Source organism: Scyliorhinus torazame, chromosome 18 (genome assembly GCF_047496885.1).
Source record: "Scyliorhinus torazame isolate Kashiwa2021f chromosome 18, sScyTor2.1, whole genome shotgun sequence".
NCBI classification, from domain to species: domain Eukaryota; kingdom Metazoa; phylum Chordata; class Chondrichthyes; order Carcharhiniformes; family Scyliorhinidae; genus Scyliorhinus; species Scyliorhinus torazame.
The window spans coordinates 42,154,216-42,172,649 of record NC_092724.1 but is presented as its reverse complement, the minus strand read 5'-3'; the positions used below and the strand labels follow the sequence as shown (position 1 = coordinate 42,172,649).

General features: G+C 48.5%; 1 protein-coding gene across 1 annotated transcript in view; it reads right to left on the bottom strand.

Annotated features, from left to right (window-relative positions):
* LOC140395166 (actin-like) overlaps nucleotides 1-18,171 on the bottom strand; it is a 354,441-nt gene extending 336,270 nt beyond the window's left edge. The window contains exon 1 of the mRNA XM_072482668.1: nucleotides 17,766-18,171. The gene's annotated coding sequence lies outside the window, so the exon portion shown is untranslated. The remainder of the gene's footprint in view (nucleotides 1-17,765) is intronic.
* Between the last annotated feature and the right edge of the window lie 263 nt (nucleotides 18,172-18,434).

Here is an 18,434-nt window from a genome sequence, read left to right as displayed (position 1 = left end):
AAGTGGAGGGGAGTACTTAGGGGAGGAGAAGAGCACCGGGTATCTTTGTATGCAGACGATTTGCTACTATACGTGGCGGACCCGGCGGAGGGAATGCCAGAAATAATGCGGATACTTGGGGAGTTTGGGGATTTTTCAGGGTATAAATTGAACATGGGGAAAAGTGAGTTGTTTGTGGTGCATCCAGGGGAGCAGAGTAGAGAAATAGAGGACCTACCGCTGAGGAAGGTAACAAGGGACTTTCGTTACCTGGGGATCCAGATAGCTAAGAATTGGGGCACATTGCATAGGTTAAATTTAACGCGGTTGGTGGAACAGATGGAGGAGGATTTCAAGAGATGGGATATGGTATCCCTGTCAATGGCAGGGAGGGTGCAGGCGGTTAAGATGGTGGTCCTCCCGAGATTCCTCTTTGTGTTTCAGTGCCTCCCGGTGGTGATCACGAAGGCTTTTTTTAAAAGGATTGAAAAGAGCATCATGGGTTTTGTGTGGGCCGGGAAGACCCCGAGAGTGAGGAAGGGATTCTTACAGCGTAGCAGGGATAGGGGGGGGCTGGCACTACCGAGCCTAAGTGAGTATTATTGGGCCGCTAATATTTCAATGGTGAGTAAGTGGATGGGAGAGGAGGAGGGAGCGGCGTGGAAGAGATTAGAGAGGGCGTCCTGTAGGGGGACTAGCCTACAGGCTATGGTGACAGCCCCATTGCCGTTCTCACCGAGGAACTACACCACAAGCCCGGTGGTGGTGGCTACACTGAAGATTTGGGGACAGTGGAGACGGCATAGGGGAAAGACTGGAGCCTTGGGGGGGTCCCCGATAAGAAACAACCATAGGTTTGCCCCGGGGGAATGGATGGGGGATATGGAATGTGGCAAAGAGCAGGAATAACGCAACTGAAAGATCTGTTTGTGGATGGGAAGTTCGCGAGTCTGGGAGCGCTGACCGAGAAATATGGGTTGCCCCAAGGGAATGCATTCAGGTATATGCAACTGAGGGCTTTTGCGAGGCAACAGGTGAGGGAATTCCCGCAGCTCCCGACACAAGAGGTGCAGGACAGAGTGATCTCAAAGACATGGGTGGGGGATGGTAAGGTGTCAGATATATATAGGGAAATGAGGGACCAAGGGGAGACTATGGTAGATGAACTAAAAGGGAAATGGGAAGAAGAGCTGGGGGAGGAGATCGAGGAGGGGCTGTGGGCAGATGCCCTAAGCAGGGTAAACTCGTCGTCCTCGTGTGCCAGGCTAAGCCTGATTCAGTTTAAGGTATTACACAGGGCACATATGACTGGAGCACGGCTCAGTAAATTTTTTGGGGTGGAGGATAGGTGTGCGAGGTGCTCGAGAAGCCCAGCGAATCATACCCATATGTTTTGGTCATGCCCGGCACTACAGAGGTTTTGGATGGGGGTGACAAAGGTGCTTTCAAAAGTAGTAGGAGTCCGGGTCGAACCAAGCTGGGGGTTGGCTATATTTGGGGTTGCACAAGAGCCGGGAGTGCAGGAGGCGAGAGAGGCCGATGTTTTGGCCTTTGCGTCCCTAGTAGCCCGGCGCAGGATATTGCTAATGTGGAAAGAAGCCAAGCCCCCGGGGGTGGAGACCTGGATAAATGACATGGCGGGGTTTATAAAGCTAGAGCGGATTAAGTTCGTCCCAAGGGGGCGGCTCAAGGGTTCACCAGGCGGTGGCAACCGTTCGTCGAATACCTCGCAGAAAGATAGACGGAATGGGAAAAAGAAGGCAGCAGCAGCAGCCCAGGATCAGGGGTGGGGGGGGGGGGGGGGGGGGGAGGAGGAACCAGAAGGACTCTCAGGGTTGTTAATATATACTGTATAGTATGTATAGGTCGTTGCTACAGATAATTATATATTGGACTGTTAAATTATATTTTTGGAGAGTGTTACTTGTGACAAGGCAGTTGCCAATTAGGGCTAGTTTTCATTTTTGTTATTTATTATTTATTCATTTTTTGTTTATAAAATAGGTCATTGTTATTTGTGTTGTTATAATATTGTGTAAAGAATGCACAATGTACTGTGTTGGTTGACCAAAAATTTTCAATAAAATATTTAATTAAAAAAAAAAGATTGTAGCGTGATGTGTGCGGTCTTGGTCTCTTTACCTAAGGGTGCAATGAAGGTTCACAAAACTGGTTCCTGGAATGAGAGGACTGTCCTATGAGAAGAGTTTGACTAGATTAGACCTAGAACCCCTCGAGTTTTAAAGATTGAGAGGTGATCTGAAATGAAAATGAAAAATGAAAATCGCTTATTGTCACAAGTAGGCTTCAAATGAAGTGAAAAGCCCCTAGTCGCCACATTCCGGGCCTGTTCGGGGAGGCTGGTACGGGAATTGAACCGTGCTGCTGGCTTGCCTTGGTCTGCTTTCAAAGCCAGCGATTTAGCCCTGTGCTAAACAGCCCCAGATCTCATAAAAATAACATTCATGAAGCTGCGATAAACCAGGAAATGGAAGGGAAAGTGGACTTCAAGAAAATTACAGTCACCAGAGAAGTGCTACTGACTAAATTGTTGGAGCTGCGGGCTGACAAGAGCTTGAGTCCTGGTGGACTTCATCCTAAAGTCTGAAAATCAGTGTCCAGTAAGATAGTTGATGCATTTAGTAGTAAGGGCGTGGAATGCCCTGCCTGCAACAGTAGTGGACTCGCCAACACTAAGGGCATTCAAATGGTCATTGGATAGACATATGGACAATAAGGGAATAGTGTAGATGGGCTTTAGAGTGGTTTCACAGGTCGGCGCAACATCAAGGGCCGAAGGGCCTGTACTGCGCTGTAATGTTCTATGTTCTATGTTCTATTTTTAATTTTCCAAATCTCCCAGATGTGGGAAAGGTGTGATGAATATAAGAACTTATCATTTATATTTCATATTTATTGCAGCAATGTTATTAAAAACCAGGTCGAATATGTAATCAGCCAGTATGTCTGCTAGACCTGTGATTAAGGGGTTTTAAAAGTGACATAATCATTGATTTTAACTATTTGCTTGTTTACAGATAGTGGGCAAATGGAATATTGTTCAGGGTTTGGAGAATTCCTGGGGTGTAGATAATTTATAAGGGATTGTGTAACCAGGTCATGGGATATCTTGTGGGAGGAGATAGTAGAATGCCTTATGCTTAGGATAGAGATACTGTAATTAACAGGGGGAGCCAGGTCTGTCTGTAGTTTCAGTTTGCAATGGGATTTTAAATTGAATAGAAGTGTCTTGATTTGGCTCCTGAAAGGTTCTCTCCAAGGTCTTGGCATGGAGAAAAGTAAGTAAACCTGATTTGTAAGTGGTCTTTGAACTATATTGGTTTGCTTAATTGGAATATATATAGTGCATGTGTTGGGAGTAACTTAAAGTTTTTCCTTTTATTTAAGAATGGTTTTAATTGTTAACTATAAAGCGATTACTTTGATTTTTAATGTATTTTATTCCAAACATGTGGAAACAAAAAAAGTAACATGTACAATACACAACACAATCCACAACCTCACTGTCCATAGTTTGTACAACTTTTCCTCTTTTACCCCTATCCTCCCCCCCTCTCCCCCACGATGAACAGTTCCTCAAACATTGTCATGAGCAACCCCCATCATGTCTCAAAGCCCTCCGCTGACCCCCTCAACTCAAATTTAATCTTTTTCAACTGGAGATGGCCGTACAGGTCCACCAGTCAGGCCGCCACCCCTGGTGGCGTATCCGACCTCCAATTTAGCAAGATCCTTCGCCAGACAATTAGACAGGCGAAGGCCACAACATCGGCTCCCTTCCCCTCCACACGCTCCGGCATTTCTGATACCCCAAAGATCGCCTGACCGCCAACCCCAAAATTTTAGATAACGTCCCAAACACCATCTCGCTTCTGGCAATTCCTGAACATGTGCGTGCGCATGAATCATTGGCCCTCGCCCACACTTCACACACTCATTAGTCACCCCTTGGAAGAACCCACTCATTTTCACCCGGGTCATATGTATCCTGTGCACCACCTTGAACTGAATCAAGCTCAACCTTGCACAGGAGGAGGTTGATTACACCCAACGCTTCACCTCGTACCACAATCCCCAGTCTATTTCCCCCTTGAAGTTCTCCTCCCATTTGTTCTTGATCCTCGCCACTTACTTCCCCTCCTGCTCCCCCAACCACCCATATATGTCCCCAATCCTGCCCTCTCACAACCCATCCGAGAACAGCAGTTGCTCCAATAGGGTGTGCTCCAGCAACCTTGGAAACATCCCCTACTCCTTTCGTCGGCGCAACATCGAGGGCCGAAGGGCCTGTACTGCGCTGTAACGTTCTATGTTCGTGCGAAGTCCCTCGCCTGCATATATCTAAATTCATCCCCTCTGGAACTCAAACCTCTCCTGCAACTCATCCAGGCCTGCTAACTTCCCTTCCAAATACAAGTCCCTCACCCTCATCAGCTCCGCCTCCCTCTACTTCCCACACATCCCACCCATCACCCCCGGCTTAAACCTGTGGTGCCCACACAGTGGTGTCAACACCGACATCACCCCCCCACACACCATCGCCTCACCATTTCCACATTCGTTGCCCATTATAGTGCAGCAGGTTCGGGAGCGCCAACCCCTCTTTCTGCCTCTGCCTCTGTAGCAGGGCTCTCCTTACCATTGGCACCTTCCCCGCCCATATAAACTCCAAAATCACTGTCTCCAATTTCCGGAAGAAGGCCTTGGGGAGAAAGATCTGGAGGGCTTGGAAAACGAACAAGAACCCTGGCAGCACATTCATTTTTACCACCTGGTGTAAACATTACACCATTACATCAGGTGTAATGTATCCCATCTCTTAAAATCCCCACTAATCTCCTCCACCAACTTTGAAAAATTCAACCTGTGCATCGTAGCCCATTCCCTCGTCACCTGAATCCCCAGGTCCCTGAACCTTTCCCTAGCTACCTTAAATGGAGCATCCCCAAGTTGCAACCCCCCCCCCCCCCCCCCACCCCACCCGGCCACGCTGCATTCACCGGAAACACCTCACTCTTCTCGACATTTAACTTATACCCAGAGAAGGCCCCAATCCATCATCCTAACCATACTCTCCAAAGGATCCGACACAATCAACAGGTTGTCCACGTACAGCGACACCCGGTGTTCCCTGCTCCCCCTCACAATCCCCAAGAGCTCAATCGCAGTGCGAACAACATTGATAGACATCAGAAGCACAAAGGGACTTAGCAGTCCTTGTTCACAATTCTCTTAAGGTTAACGTGCAGGTTCAGTCGGCAGTTAGGAAGGCAAATGCAATTTTAGTATTCATGTCGAGAGGGCTAGAATACAAGGCCAGGGATGTACTTCTGAGGCTATATAAAGGCTCCATTTGGAGTATTGTGAGCAGTTTTGGGCCCCATATCTAAGGAAGGATGTGCTGGCCTTGGAAAGGGTCCAGAGGAGGTTCACAAGAATGATCCCTGGAATGACGAGCTTGTCGTATGAGGAACGGATGAGGTCTCTGGGTCTGTACTCGTTGTGGAGTTTAGAAGGATCAGGGTGGGACCTTATTGAAACTTACAGGATACTGCGAGGCCAGGATAGAGTGGACGTGGAGTGGATGTTTCCACTTGTAACAAAAACTAAAAGCAGAGGACACCATCTCAGACTAAAGCGACGATCCTTTAAAACAGAGATGAGGAGGAATCTCTTCATTCAGAGGGTGGCGAATCTGTGGAACTCTTTGAAGCAGAAGGCTGTGGAGGCCAAATCACTGAGTGTCTTTAAGACGGAGATAGATAGGTTTTTGATCAATAAGGGGATCAGGGGTTATGGAGAGAAGGCAGGAGAATGGGGATGAGAAAATATCAGCCATGATTGAATGGCGGAGCAGACTTGATGGTCCGAGTGGCCTAATTCTGCTCCTATGCCTTATGGTCTTATGATAGCAGTCATCCCATCTTGTTCCCCTGTGCAGCCCAAAACTGCGTGAACTCATCCCATTTGTACATACAATTGCCACTGGGGCTACATATAACAGACAGACCTGCACACAAACTTTGGGCCAAACCCAAACCTACTCAAGATCTCAAATAAATACCTCCACGCCAACTGATCAAAAGGCTTCCCTGCGGAGACCTCCGGTGGCGGCCATGGAGTAGGAGGTCGCACATTTGGTAGCTCCCGCTCGTGATGGACCTTTTGGACCTTTTTCCTCAACTTTTTTTGAGTTTTCTTTTGAAAAATCGAGAGTGGATGGGACAGTGAGGAGGAATCCCACACCAGTATATGGAAACATGGACCAGAAGTGGTTGGATAAGAAGGAAAAATCGAGTAGAGAAGGCATGTGTAAAACCCACAGCACAGAAAAACATGGCGATGGTGTAGGGTACTGGCTCAGCGGCCCAGTGGTCAACGGAGCAGCTGGTGAAATTTATTCAGGAGGGTTTCGCCAAGCAAAAGGAGGATGGTCTAGACCCTATCAAGGGATCGATCGACCGGGTGGAGCAGGGGCTGCAAGCCCAAGGTCGGCCAATCCAGAAGGTTGAGGAGAAGGTGGTCGAGCATGAGGAACACCTAACTGCGCTGGAGTTACAGATGGGGCTGATGAGGGATCAGCAGAAAAGGTTGCAGGAGAAGGTGGAGGACCTGGAGAACAGGTCCCATCGACAGAACTTGAGGATCGTCGGCCTCCCTGAAGGCTGCGGGGGAACGGATGCAAGGGCATATGTGGCGAATATGCTCAAGAAGCTAATGGGTGATGGGGCGTATGCCCGACCCTTGGAAGTGGATAGAGCGCACAGATCACTTGCGAGGAGGTCGTGTGTCAGTGAGCTGCCGAGTGCGATGGTGATGTGAATGCATCGGTTCTTGGATAAGGAACATATTTTGTGGTGGGCAAAGCAGACATGGAGCTGCAAGTGGGAGAACAGCATGCCGCGCATCTACCAGGACTTGGGTGCGGATCTGGCCGAGAAGAGCGGGATTCAACCAAGTAAAATCGGCACTTTTCAAGAAGAAGGTGAAGTTTGGACCGCTTTATCCAGCTCGTTTATGGGTCACCTATGAAGAGCAGCAACTTTATTTTGAGACGCCAGATGAGGCGATGGACTTTGTTAAAAGTGCAGGGCTGGCAAGGAACTGAGATCACTGAACTCTCGAGACGAGTAATGCTGTATCGATTTTGTCAAAGTTATTCTCGCTTTTGCACTGTATGTGAAATGTTATTTTTTATATTGATTCTTGGGCTGTTGCTCGGTTTTGTAAGTTAACTTGGTGCTGGTGGGGGAAGGGTGGATGGATCATCTTTGTCTTTTCTTTGTGCTTGGTTGGAACTGTGCGTTTTTGAATATGTAGTGCTCTGTGAAACAAGGGGCTATTTCTGTTTCTAAAGTGAACTTTGTTCTATTGGGAGTTGGATGGAGGATTTTTCTTTCTCTACTGTTTGTTTACTGGGGACTGTGATGTTTTGAATATGTGTGTCCAGGCGGCGGGGAGGAGGGAGAACAATGGAGAGATAGGATGTCTGGTGCCATGGGCGGCAGCTACCAGGTCAGCTAAGTCAGCTGGCTCACGGAAGCACTATAGAATAGAATCATAGACATTTACAGCATGGAAACATGCCCTTCGGCCCAACCAGTCCATGCCGCCCAGTTTTTACCATTAAGCTAGTCCCAGTTGCCCGCACTTGGCCCATAACCCTCTATTCCCATCTTACCCATGTAACTATCTAAATGCTTTTTAAAAGACACAATTGTACCCGCCTCTACTACTACCTCTGGCAGCACATTCCAGACACTCACTACCCTCTGAGTGAAGAAATTGCCCCTCTGGGCCCTTCTGAATCTCTCCCCTCTCACCTTAAACCTATGCCCTCTAGTTTTAGACTCCCCTACCTTTGGGAAAAGATGTTGACTATCTACCTTATCTATGCCCCTCATTATTTTATAGACCTCTATAAGATCACCCCTAAGCCACCTACGCTCCAGGGAAAAAAGTCCCAGTCTATCCAGCCTCTCCATTGTTCTCCCTCCTCCCCCCGCTTGGACATACACATTCAAAATGTCACAGTCCCCAGTAAACAAACAGTGGAAAAAGAAAAATCCCTCCACCCAACTCCCAATAGAACAAAGTTAACTTTAGAAACAGAAATAGCCCCTTGTTACACAGAGCACTACATATTGAGGGGTTTGAAGGCGGACGTGGCAATGCTACAAGAGACACACCTGAAGATTGTAGATCAGACGACATTGAGGAAGGGGTGGGGTATCATAGAATTTACAGTGCAGAAGGAGGCCATTCGGCCCATCGGGTCTGCACCGGCTCTTTGAAAGAGCACCCTACCCAAGCCCACACCTCCACCCTATCCCCATAACCCCCAACACTAAGGGCTATTTTGGACACTAAGGGCAATTTATCATGGCCAATCCATCTAACCTGCACATCTTTGGACTGTGGGAAGAAACCGGAGCACCCGGAGGAAACCCACGCACACACGGGGAGAACGTGCAGACTCCGCACAGCCAGTGACCCAAGTCGGAAATCGAACCTGGGACCCTGGAGCTGTGAAGCAATTATGCTAACCACTATGCTACCATGCTGCCCGGGTTGGTCAGGTATTCTATTCAGGGCTGGACTCTAAGACCAGGGGGTTTGCGATCCTAATTAACAAACGGGTGGCATTTGAGGCAGGGAGAATCGTGTCAGATACGGGGGGCAGGTACATAATGGTGAGTGGGAATCTGGAGGGGTGCAGGTGGTACTTGTGAACGTTTATACACCAAACTGGGATTTATGAGGCGGGTTTTAGGTAAGATCCCAGACCTAGAGTCACATAATCTGATCATGGGGGGAGACTTCAACACAGTCATTGATCCAGGTTTGGACTGGTCAAAATCTAGGACAGGGAGAGTGCCAGCCATGGCGAGGGAATTGAAGGGATTTATGGAGCAGATGGGAGGAGTGGACCCATGGAGGTTTGGAAGGCCAAGAGCGAAGGAGTTTTCTTTTTCCTCCCATGTCCACAAGGTATATTCTCGGATTGACTTTTTTATTCCGAGCAGGGCTCTACTGCCTGGGGTGGTGGATACCGAGTACTCGGCAATCGCGGTGTAGGATCATGCCCCACATTGGGCTGATCTACCGATTGGTACGGCGAGAGGGCAGAGCCCGTTATGGAGGCTGTATGTGGGGCGATTAGCAGATGAGGCAGTCTGTGGGGGTGAGTAAGTCCATCCAGAACTATCTGGAAATAAATGATATGGGGGAGGTCTCAGCAGCAACGCTGTGGGAGGCTCTGAAGGCAGTGGTCAGAGGAGAATTGAGAAAATAAAGTTTGCCCTGAGAGGGTCAATGTTAGGGTTCGTCCGGAGGTGGCAGCCGTTCGTCAGCTTTCTCGGAGAAAATTAAAATGTCAGCAGAGGCAGAAATCTAGGGAAGGGGGGTGGGGGTGGGAGGGGGGCTAGGCTATTGTCTTACTGTTAGGGGTGCAAATAAAAAAGTATAGGGATGGAATAGTTTTATGTACCATGTTTATTTTGCTGTTATCGTTATTATTATAAAAACTACAAATACCCTAATAAAATGTTTTTTAAAGTAAAACTTCCCTGCATTGATAGAAATAATGGCCTCAGGCACCCGGCCCACTGAAGGAGTCATAACCACATTAAACAGCCCCCTGATGTTACCGGAGAGCTGCCTGCCCTTTACGAAACCGGTTTGATTCTCAGCGACCACCTCTGGCATGCAACCCTCCATCCTTCCCTTTCACGTCTGTGTTTAACAATGAGATCTTTCCCCTTCTTTGGAATTAATGTGACCGACACCTGTATGAGTGTCTGGCAGCTCCCCCTTCTCCAACACCTCACTAAACATCCTCAACAAATGTGATGCCAACTATGTTGCGAATGCCTTATAAAACTGTCCAGTCCTGGAGCCTTCCCCGACTTCATCCTCCTAATGCTGTTAACCACCTCCCTCAGTCCCAGCCCCTTTGGATTTCGGCGGGAGCGGTGCGCAAGGGCCTTCTGGGAGTTAAGTCTTTACTTTAAAAACACTTACCTTTGCAGGAACAGGCCTTTGGATTTCGGCGGGAGTGGTGCGCAAGGGCCTTCTGGGAGGTAAGTTTTTACTTTAAAAACCCTTACCTTTGCAGGAGCAGGCCTTTGGATTTCGGCGGGAGCGGTGCGCAAGGGCCTTCTGGGAGGTAAGTTTTTACATTAAAAACCCATACCTTTGCTGGAGCAGACCCTTTGGATTTCGGTGGGAGCGGTGCGCAAGGGCCTTCTGGGATGTAAGTTTTTACTTTAAAAACCCTTACCTTTGCAGGAGCAGGCCTTTGGATTTCGGCAGGAGCGGTGCGCAAGGGTCTTCTGGGAGGTAAGTCTTTACTTTAAAAACACTTACCTTTGCATGAACAGGCCTTTGGATTTCGGCGGGAGCGGTGCGCAAGGGCCTTCTGGAAGGTACGTTTTTACTTTAAAAACCCTTACCTTTGCAGGAGCAGGCCTTTGGATTTCGGCGGGAGCGGTGCGCAAGGGCCTTCTGGGAGGTAAGTTTTTACATTAAAAACCCTTACCTTTGCTGGAACAGGCCTTTGGATTTCGGTGGGAGCGGTGCGCAAGGGCCTTCTGGGACGCAAGTTTTTACTTTAAAAACCCTTACCTTTGCAGGAGCAGGCCTTTGGATTTCGGCGGGAGCGGTGCGCAAGGGCCTTCTGGGAGGTAAGTTTTTACTTTAAAAACACTTACCTTTGCAGGAACAGGCCTTTGGATTTCGGCGGGAGCGGTGCGCAAGGGCCTTTTGGGAGGTAAGTTTTTAACTTTAAAAACACTTACCTTTGCAGGAGCAGGCCTTTGGATTTCGGCGGGAGCGGTGCGCAAGGGCCTCCTGGGAGGTAAGTTTTTACTTTAAAAACACTTACCTGGTCCCGTTTCTGTTCTTCTTTTTCTGTTTTATTTTTTTTTTAATATAAGGCGGGAACCGGAAGTTCGATCGCGGACTTCTGGGAAGGCCCCCCCCCCAACCAATAGATTCTGGTGGAGAGGAAACCCGAGACACTACACATGTAGTGTCTCCCACCCACCCTCCTCCTCTAACCTAATAATAAGACCCATTGGTGTGAGGTATGTGCCATATTATTATATATTTTTATTTATTTATTTATTACCCAGATCTTGGTTGGAGGTTAGAGGGATGGCAGGGAAGGTAGTGCAATGTTCCTCCTGCAGGATGTTTGAGGTGAGGGATGCCGTTGGTGTCCCTGCTGATTTTACCTGCAGGAAGTGCAGCCAAATGCAGTTGGATGAACTTCGGATCATTCGGGAGGCAGAGGGGGTCATAGATAGCAGCTTCAGGGAATTAGTTACACCAAAGATTGGAGATAGATGGGTAACTGTAAGAGGGACTGGGAAGAAGCAGTCAGTGCAGGGATCCCCTGCGGTCGTTCCCCTGAGTAACAAGTATACCGCTTTGGATACTTGTTGGGGGGGGGGAAACTTACCAGGGGTAAGCCATGGTGTACGGGCCTCTGGCACAGAGTCTGTCCCTGTTGCTCAGAAGGGAAGGGGGGAGAGGAGCAGAGCATTAGTAATTGGGGACTCGATAGTCAGGGGCACAGATAGGAGATTTTGTGGGAGCGAGAGAGACTCATGTTTGGTATGTTGCCTCCCAGGTGCAAGGGTACGTGATGTCTCTGATCGTGTTTTCCGGGTCCTTAAGGGTGATGGGGAGCAGCCCCAAGTCGTGGTCCACATTGGCACTAACGACATAGGTAGGAAAGGGGACAAGGATGTCAGGCAGGCTTTCAGGGAGCTAGGATGGAAGCTCAGAACGAGAACAAACAGAGTTGTTATCTCTGGGTTGTTGCCCGTGCCACGTGATAATGAGATGAGGAATAGGGAGAGAGAGCAATTAAACACGTGGCTACAGGGATGGTGCAGGCGGGAGGGATTCAGATTTCTGGATAACTGGGGCTCTTTCTGGGGAAGGTGGGACCTCTACAGACAGGATGGTCTACATCTGAACCTGAGGGGCACAAATATCCTGGGGGGGAGATTTGTTAGTGCTCTTTGGGGGGGTTTAAACTAATACAGCAGGGGCATGGGAACCTGGATTGTAGTTTTAGGGTACGAGAGATTGAGAGTATAGAGGTCAGGAGCACAGAATTGACTTCGCAGGAGGGGGCCAGGTAGGTGGTTTGAAGTGTGTCTACTTCAATGCCAGGAGTATACGAAATAAGGTAGGGGAACTGGCAGCATGGGTTGGTACCTGGGACTTCGATGTTGTGGCCATTTCGGAGACATGGATAGAGCAGGGACAGGAATGGTTGTTGCAGGTTCCGGGGTTTAGGTGTTATAGTAAGCTCAGAAAAGGAGGCAAAAGAGGGGGAGGTGTGGCGCTGCTAGTCAAAGACGAGCAAGGAGGGGACATGAGAAGTATTTGGCAGGTAGGATCAAGGAAAACCCAAAAGCTTTCTGTAGGTATGTCAGGAATAAAAGAATGACTAGGGTAAGAGTAGGGCCAGTCAAGGACAGGGATGGGAAGTTGTGTGTGGAGTCTGAAGAGATAGGCGAGATACTAAATGAATATTTTTCGTCAGTATTCACTCAGGAAAAAGATAATGTTGTGGAGGAGAATGCTGAGACCCAGGCTATTAGAATTGATGGCATTGAGGTACGTAGGGAAGAGGTGTTGGCAATTCTGGACAGGCTGAAAATAGATAAGTCCCCGGGGCCTGATGGGATTTATCCTAGGATTCTCTGGGAAGCCAGGGAAGAGATTGCTGGGCCTTTGGCTTTTATTTTTATGTCATCATTGGCTACAGGAATAGAGCCAGAGGACTGGAGGATAGCAAATGTGGTCCCTTTGTTCAAGAAGGGGAGTAGAGACAACCCCGGCAACTATAGACCGGTGAGCCTCACGTCTGTTGTGGGTAAAGTCTTGGAGGGGATTATAAGAGACAAGATTTATAATCATCTAGATAGGAATAATATGATTAGGGATAGTCAGCATGGCTTTGTGAAGGGTAGGTCATGCCTCACAAACCTTATCGAGTTCTTTGAGAAGGTGACTGAACAGGTAGACAAAGGTAGAGCAGTTGATGTGGTGTATATGGATTTCAGTAAAGCGTTTGATAAGGTTCCCTACGGTAGGCTATTGCAGAAAATACGGAGGCTGGGGATTGAGGGTGATTTAGAGATGTGGATCAGAAATTGGCTAGCTGAAAGAAGACAGAGGGTGGTGGTTGATGGGAAATGTTCAGAATGGAGTTCAGTTACAAGTGGCGTACCACAAGGATCTGTTCTGGGGCCGCTGCTGTTTGTCATTTTTATCAATGACCTAGAGGAGGGCGCAGAAGGGTGGGTGAGTAAATTTGCAGACGACACTAAAGTCGGTGGTGTTGTCGACAGTGCGGAAGGATGTAGCAGGTTACAGAGGGACATAGATAAGCTGCAGAGCTGGGCTGAGAGGTGGCAAATGGAGCTTAATGTAGAGAAGTGTGAGGTGATTCACTTTGGAAGGAATAACAGGAATGCGGAATATTTGGCTAATGGTAAAGTTCTTGGAAGTGTGGATGAGCAGAGGGATCTAGGTGTCCATGTACATAGATCCCTGAAAGTTGCCACCCAGGTTGATAGGGTTGTGAAGAAGGCCTATGGAGTGTTGGCCTTTATTGGTAGAGGGCTTGAGTTCCGGAGTCATGAGGTCATGTTGCAGCTGTACAAAACTCTGGTACGGCCGCATTTGGAGTATTGCGTACAGTTCTGGTCACCGCATTATAGGAAGGACGTGGAAGCTTTGGAGCGGGTGCAGAGGAGATTTACCAGGATGTTGCCTGGTATGGAGGGAAAATCTTATGAGGAAAGGCTGATGGTCCTGAGGTTGTTTTCGTTAGAGAGAAGAAGGTTAAGAGGAGACGTAATAGAGGCATACAAAATGATCAGGGGGTTAGATAGTAAGAGCCTTCTCCCGCGGATGGAAATGGCTAGCACGAGGGGACATAGCCTTAAACTGAGGGGTAATAGATATAGGACAGAGGTAAGAGGTAGGTTCTTTACGCAAAGAGTGGTGAGGCCGTGGAATGCCCTACCTGCAACAGTAGTGAACTCGCCAACATTGAGGGCATTTAAAAGTTTATTGGATAAGCATATGGATGATAATGGCATAGTGTAGGTTAGATGGCTTTTGTTTTTTGACTTCCCATGTCGGTGCAACACCGTGGACCGAAGGGCCTGTACTGCGCTGTATCGTTCTATGTTCTATGTTCTAACTCCTCCAATGCCTGGCCTCTCTCTTCCTCAACCTTAGAAACCCGCATCCAGAAACAATTCCATATCCCCTTCCTCTCCACCCGGCTCAACCCGGTACAGCTTCTGATAATACCCCTGAACATCTCATTTATCCTCCCTGGCTCAGACACTACCTTCCCCTTCTCTGTTTGCACCCTTAAAATTTTCCTGGACGCAGCCTGCCACCTCAGCTGGTGGGCCAGCATACGGCTCACCTTCTCCCCATATTCATATTGCAAGCCCCTCGCCCTCTGTAGCTGCCCCACTGCCCTTTCCAGTGTCAATCTATCGAACTGCCCCTGCAACATCTTCCTCTTTGCCAACAGCTCTTCAGTGGGGGGGGCCCGCGTATCTCCTGTCCACCTTGACTATTTTGTCCAACAACTGTCCATGCTCCTCCCTCCTCCTCCTGTCCCTGTGTCCCTTGAATGAGATAATCTCCCCTCTGACTACCGCCTTTAATGCCTCCCAGAACATGACTTCCAGCACCTCCCTGTTCTGGTTGGTCTCCACGTAATCTCCAATCGCCGACCTCACCTTTTCACAAAACCCCTTTTCCGCCAAAAGACCCGAATCTAGCCTCCATCCCGGCCTCTGCACCTGCCCTATGCTAAGCCTCACCTCCCACCAATGCGGCGCATGAACAGATATCACAATTCCCGCATACTCCACCCCCACCACTTCCAACAACACCACTTGAGTACACCTTGTACATGTGTGAGAAGAAGGAGTACTCCCTCCCACCCCCCCCCCCTCCCCCCAGGTTCTTAAACCTCCACAGATCCACCACTTCCATATGCGCCAGAAACCCTTCCAACTCCTTCACCGTCCTCAACCTTCCCATTGCCTTGGGGCTCGACCTGTCCAACCTCGGTTCCATCACAACATTAAAATCTCCACCCATAAGCAACTGGTGCATATCCAGGTCCGAGATCGCTCCCAGTAAACCCCTCACAAACCCCACATCATCCCAATTTGGCGCATATACATTGACTAGCACCATCGGCGTACCCTCCAGCACCTCACTCGCTGTCACATACCTTCCCCCAGGTCCTACACTTCCTTGGCCCCCACAAACCCTATTCTTTTGTTCAACAAAATGGCCAACCCCCACAACTTCGAGTCAAACCCTGACTGAAATACTTGTCCCACCCATACCTTCCTCAATCTAACCTGATCCTTCACCCAGAGATGCGTCTCCTGTAAAAAGATCACCTCAGCCTTCACGCTCCTCAGGTGCCCAAAAACCTGAGACCTCTTAATTGGCCCGTTCAATCCACTGACGTTCCATGTTACAACTCATATCAGAGGCTTAAGGGGTGCACCCTCCGGCAACACACAATAGCCATAACCTCCAACTTTGTTGGTACAGTTCCTCCATCTCACACCAACTCTCAGTTCTCCCCAGTTTATGGTCCCATTGGCCTCTTCTGGCATTTCAAAATAGTACTCCCGGCCTTCAAAAGTGACATACAGTTTTGCCCAGTACATAGAACAGTTCAGCGCAGTGCAGGCCCTTCAGCCCACGATGTTGTGCCGACCATTTATCCTAATGTAAGATCAACCTAACCTACACTCTTTCAATTTACTGCTGTCAATGTGCCTGTCTAAGAGTCGCTTAAATGTCCCTAATAACTCTGACTCCACCACCTCTGCTGGCAGTGCATTCCACACACCCACCACTCTCTGTGCAAATAACCTACCTCTGACATCTCCCCTATACCTTCCTCCAATCACCTTAAAAATTATGTCCCCTCGTGACAGCCATTTCCACCCTGGGGAAAAGTCTCTAGCTATCCACTCTATCCATGCCTCTCATCACCTTGTACACCTCTTATCAAGTCACCGCTCTGCCTTCTTCGCTCGAGTGAGAAAAGCACTAGCTCCCTCAACCTTTCTTCATAAGACATGCCCTCCAGTCCAGACAGCATCCGGTAAATCTCCTCTATACCCTCTCCAAAGCATCCACATCCTTCCTATAATGAGGCGACCAGAACTGGACACAATATTCCAAGTGTGGTCTAACTAGGGTTTTATAAAGCTGCAGCAAAGCCTCGCGGTTCCTAAACTCAATCCCCCTGTTAATGAAAGCCAACACACCATACGCCTTCTTAACAACCCTATTAACCTGGGTGGCAACTTTGAGGGATCTATGTATGTGGACCCCAAGATCCCTCTGTTCCTCCGCACTTCCAAGAATCCTGCCTTTAACCCTGTATTCAGCTTTCAAATTTGACCTTCCAAAATGAATCACTTCACATTTATCAAGTTTGGACTCCATCTGCCACTTCTCAGCCCAGCTCTGCATCCTGTCAATGTCCTGTTGGAACCTGCAACAACCCTCAACACTATCTACAACTCCCCCAACCTTTGTGTCATCAGCAAACTTACTAACCCACCCTTCCACTTCCTCATCCAAGTCATTTATAAAAACCGCAAAGAGCAGAGGTCCCAGAACAGATCCTTGCGGCACACCACTGGTCACCGATCTCCAGGCAGAATACTTTCCATCCACTACCACTCGCTGTCTTCTTTTGGCCAGCCAATTCTGTATCCAGACAGCCAAATTTCCCTGTATCCCAATGCCCCCTAACTTTCTGAATGAGCCTACCATGGGGAACTTTATCAAATGCCTTACTGAAATCCATATACACCACATCCACTGTCCGACCTCCATCAGTGTGTCTCGTCACATCCTCAAAGAATTCACTGAGGCTGGTGTGGCTCCTCACAAAGCCACGCTGATTATCTTTAATCAAACTATGTTTTTCTAAATAATCATAAATCCTATCTCTCAGAATCCTTTCCAATATTTTGCTCACCACAGACATAAGACTGATGGGTCTGTAATTCCCAGGGATTTCCTTATTTCCTTTCATGAACAGGGGAACAACATTCGCCTCCCTCCAATCATCGGGTACTACTCCAGTTGAGAGTGAGGACGCAAAGATCATCGCCAACGGCGCAGCAATCTCTTCCCTCGCTTCCCGTAGTAACCTTGGGTATATCCCGTCAGGCCCAGGGGACTTATCTATACTGATGCTTTTCAACGTTTCCAGCACATCCTCCTTCTTAATATCAACCCAACAGCAGCCCAAACCGAATCTTCCTACGGTACAACATCGCCTTGGCCCTGTTGAATCCAGCATGTCTCTTCACCAGCTCCACACCAATATCCTGATATGTTCAGGTAGGATTCTTCTCCCATTCAGTCTTGTTTCCTCTGGTCCATCGTAGAATCTTATCCTTCTCAACAAATTTGTGATACCGCACAATCCGCCAGGGCGGCTATCCCGCTCTCAGCCTCTGCCTTAAAGACCAGTGGGCCCTTACACCTCTGGGGCCTTATCCAGCACCTCCTCCTCCACCAACCTGGCCAGAATCCTCGACACATATTTTGTGGCGCTCGTTCCTTCCACATCCTCTGGCAGACCCACAATGCCACCTGGACTTGTTTTGCTGCTCCTCCACCTTCACCCTCAACAACTTGCATAAGTCCCCCAGAACCCCTACCTCTGCCTCCAAGGACACGATCCAATCGCTCTGGTCGGAAACCACCTTCTCCACGTCTCGTATTGGCACTTCTTGTACATCAAAGCACTTCTCTACTTGGTCCATCGATCCTCGCAGAGGTGGTACTGCTCCCTCAATGCCCTTCGACCAGTCACCATGCATATCCTTCCTTTGCTGGCAAAATTCATCTTTGATGAAGGCCATCAACTGTTCCATCTGGGGCTTTCCCTTCGCCTTCCGTCATTCACGCAATTGTTGCTATGTCACAGGTCCCCTTCAATTCCTTAGCCAGGTCCTTAACTATTTTTTGCTGGGTCTGGTAGCCAATAAATAGGCCAATCTTCGGGAGAACCTCTCCCTCTACACCCTCTGCATCACTTTCCTGCTGGATCTACCCGACTAATGGTTTGTGTGAAATACTGGACTGGATTCACTGTTAAAAGTGGAGTGGAAGCTTTGTTTGAAAGTGTCATTTGTAAAACCTGGACTGGGTTTAGAATGCAAACCACCAAGGGAAGGTATTGTTATGAAAGAAGAATTTAAAATGTGTTTTTTGGAGTGGGGTTTGGAAACTGTTACAGGAAGATATAGACGTGATGGTCAAATGGGCAGATAAGTGGCAGATGGAATTTAATCTTGTAAAGTGTGAGGTGATACATTTTGGAAGGA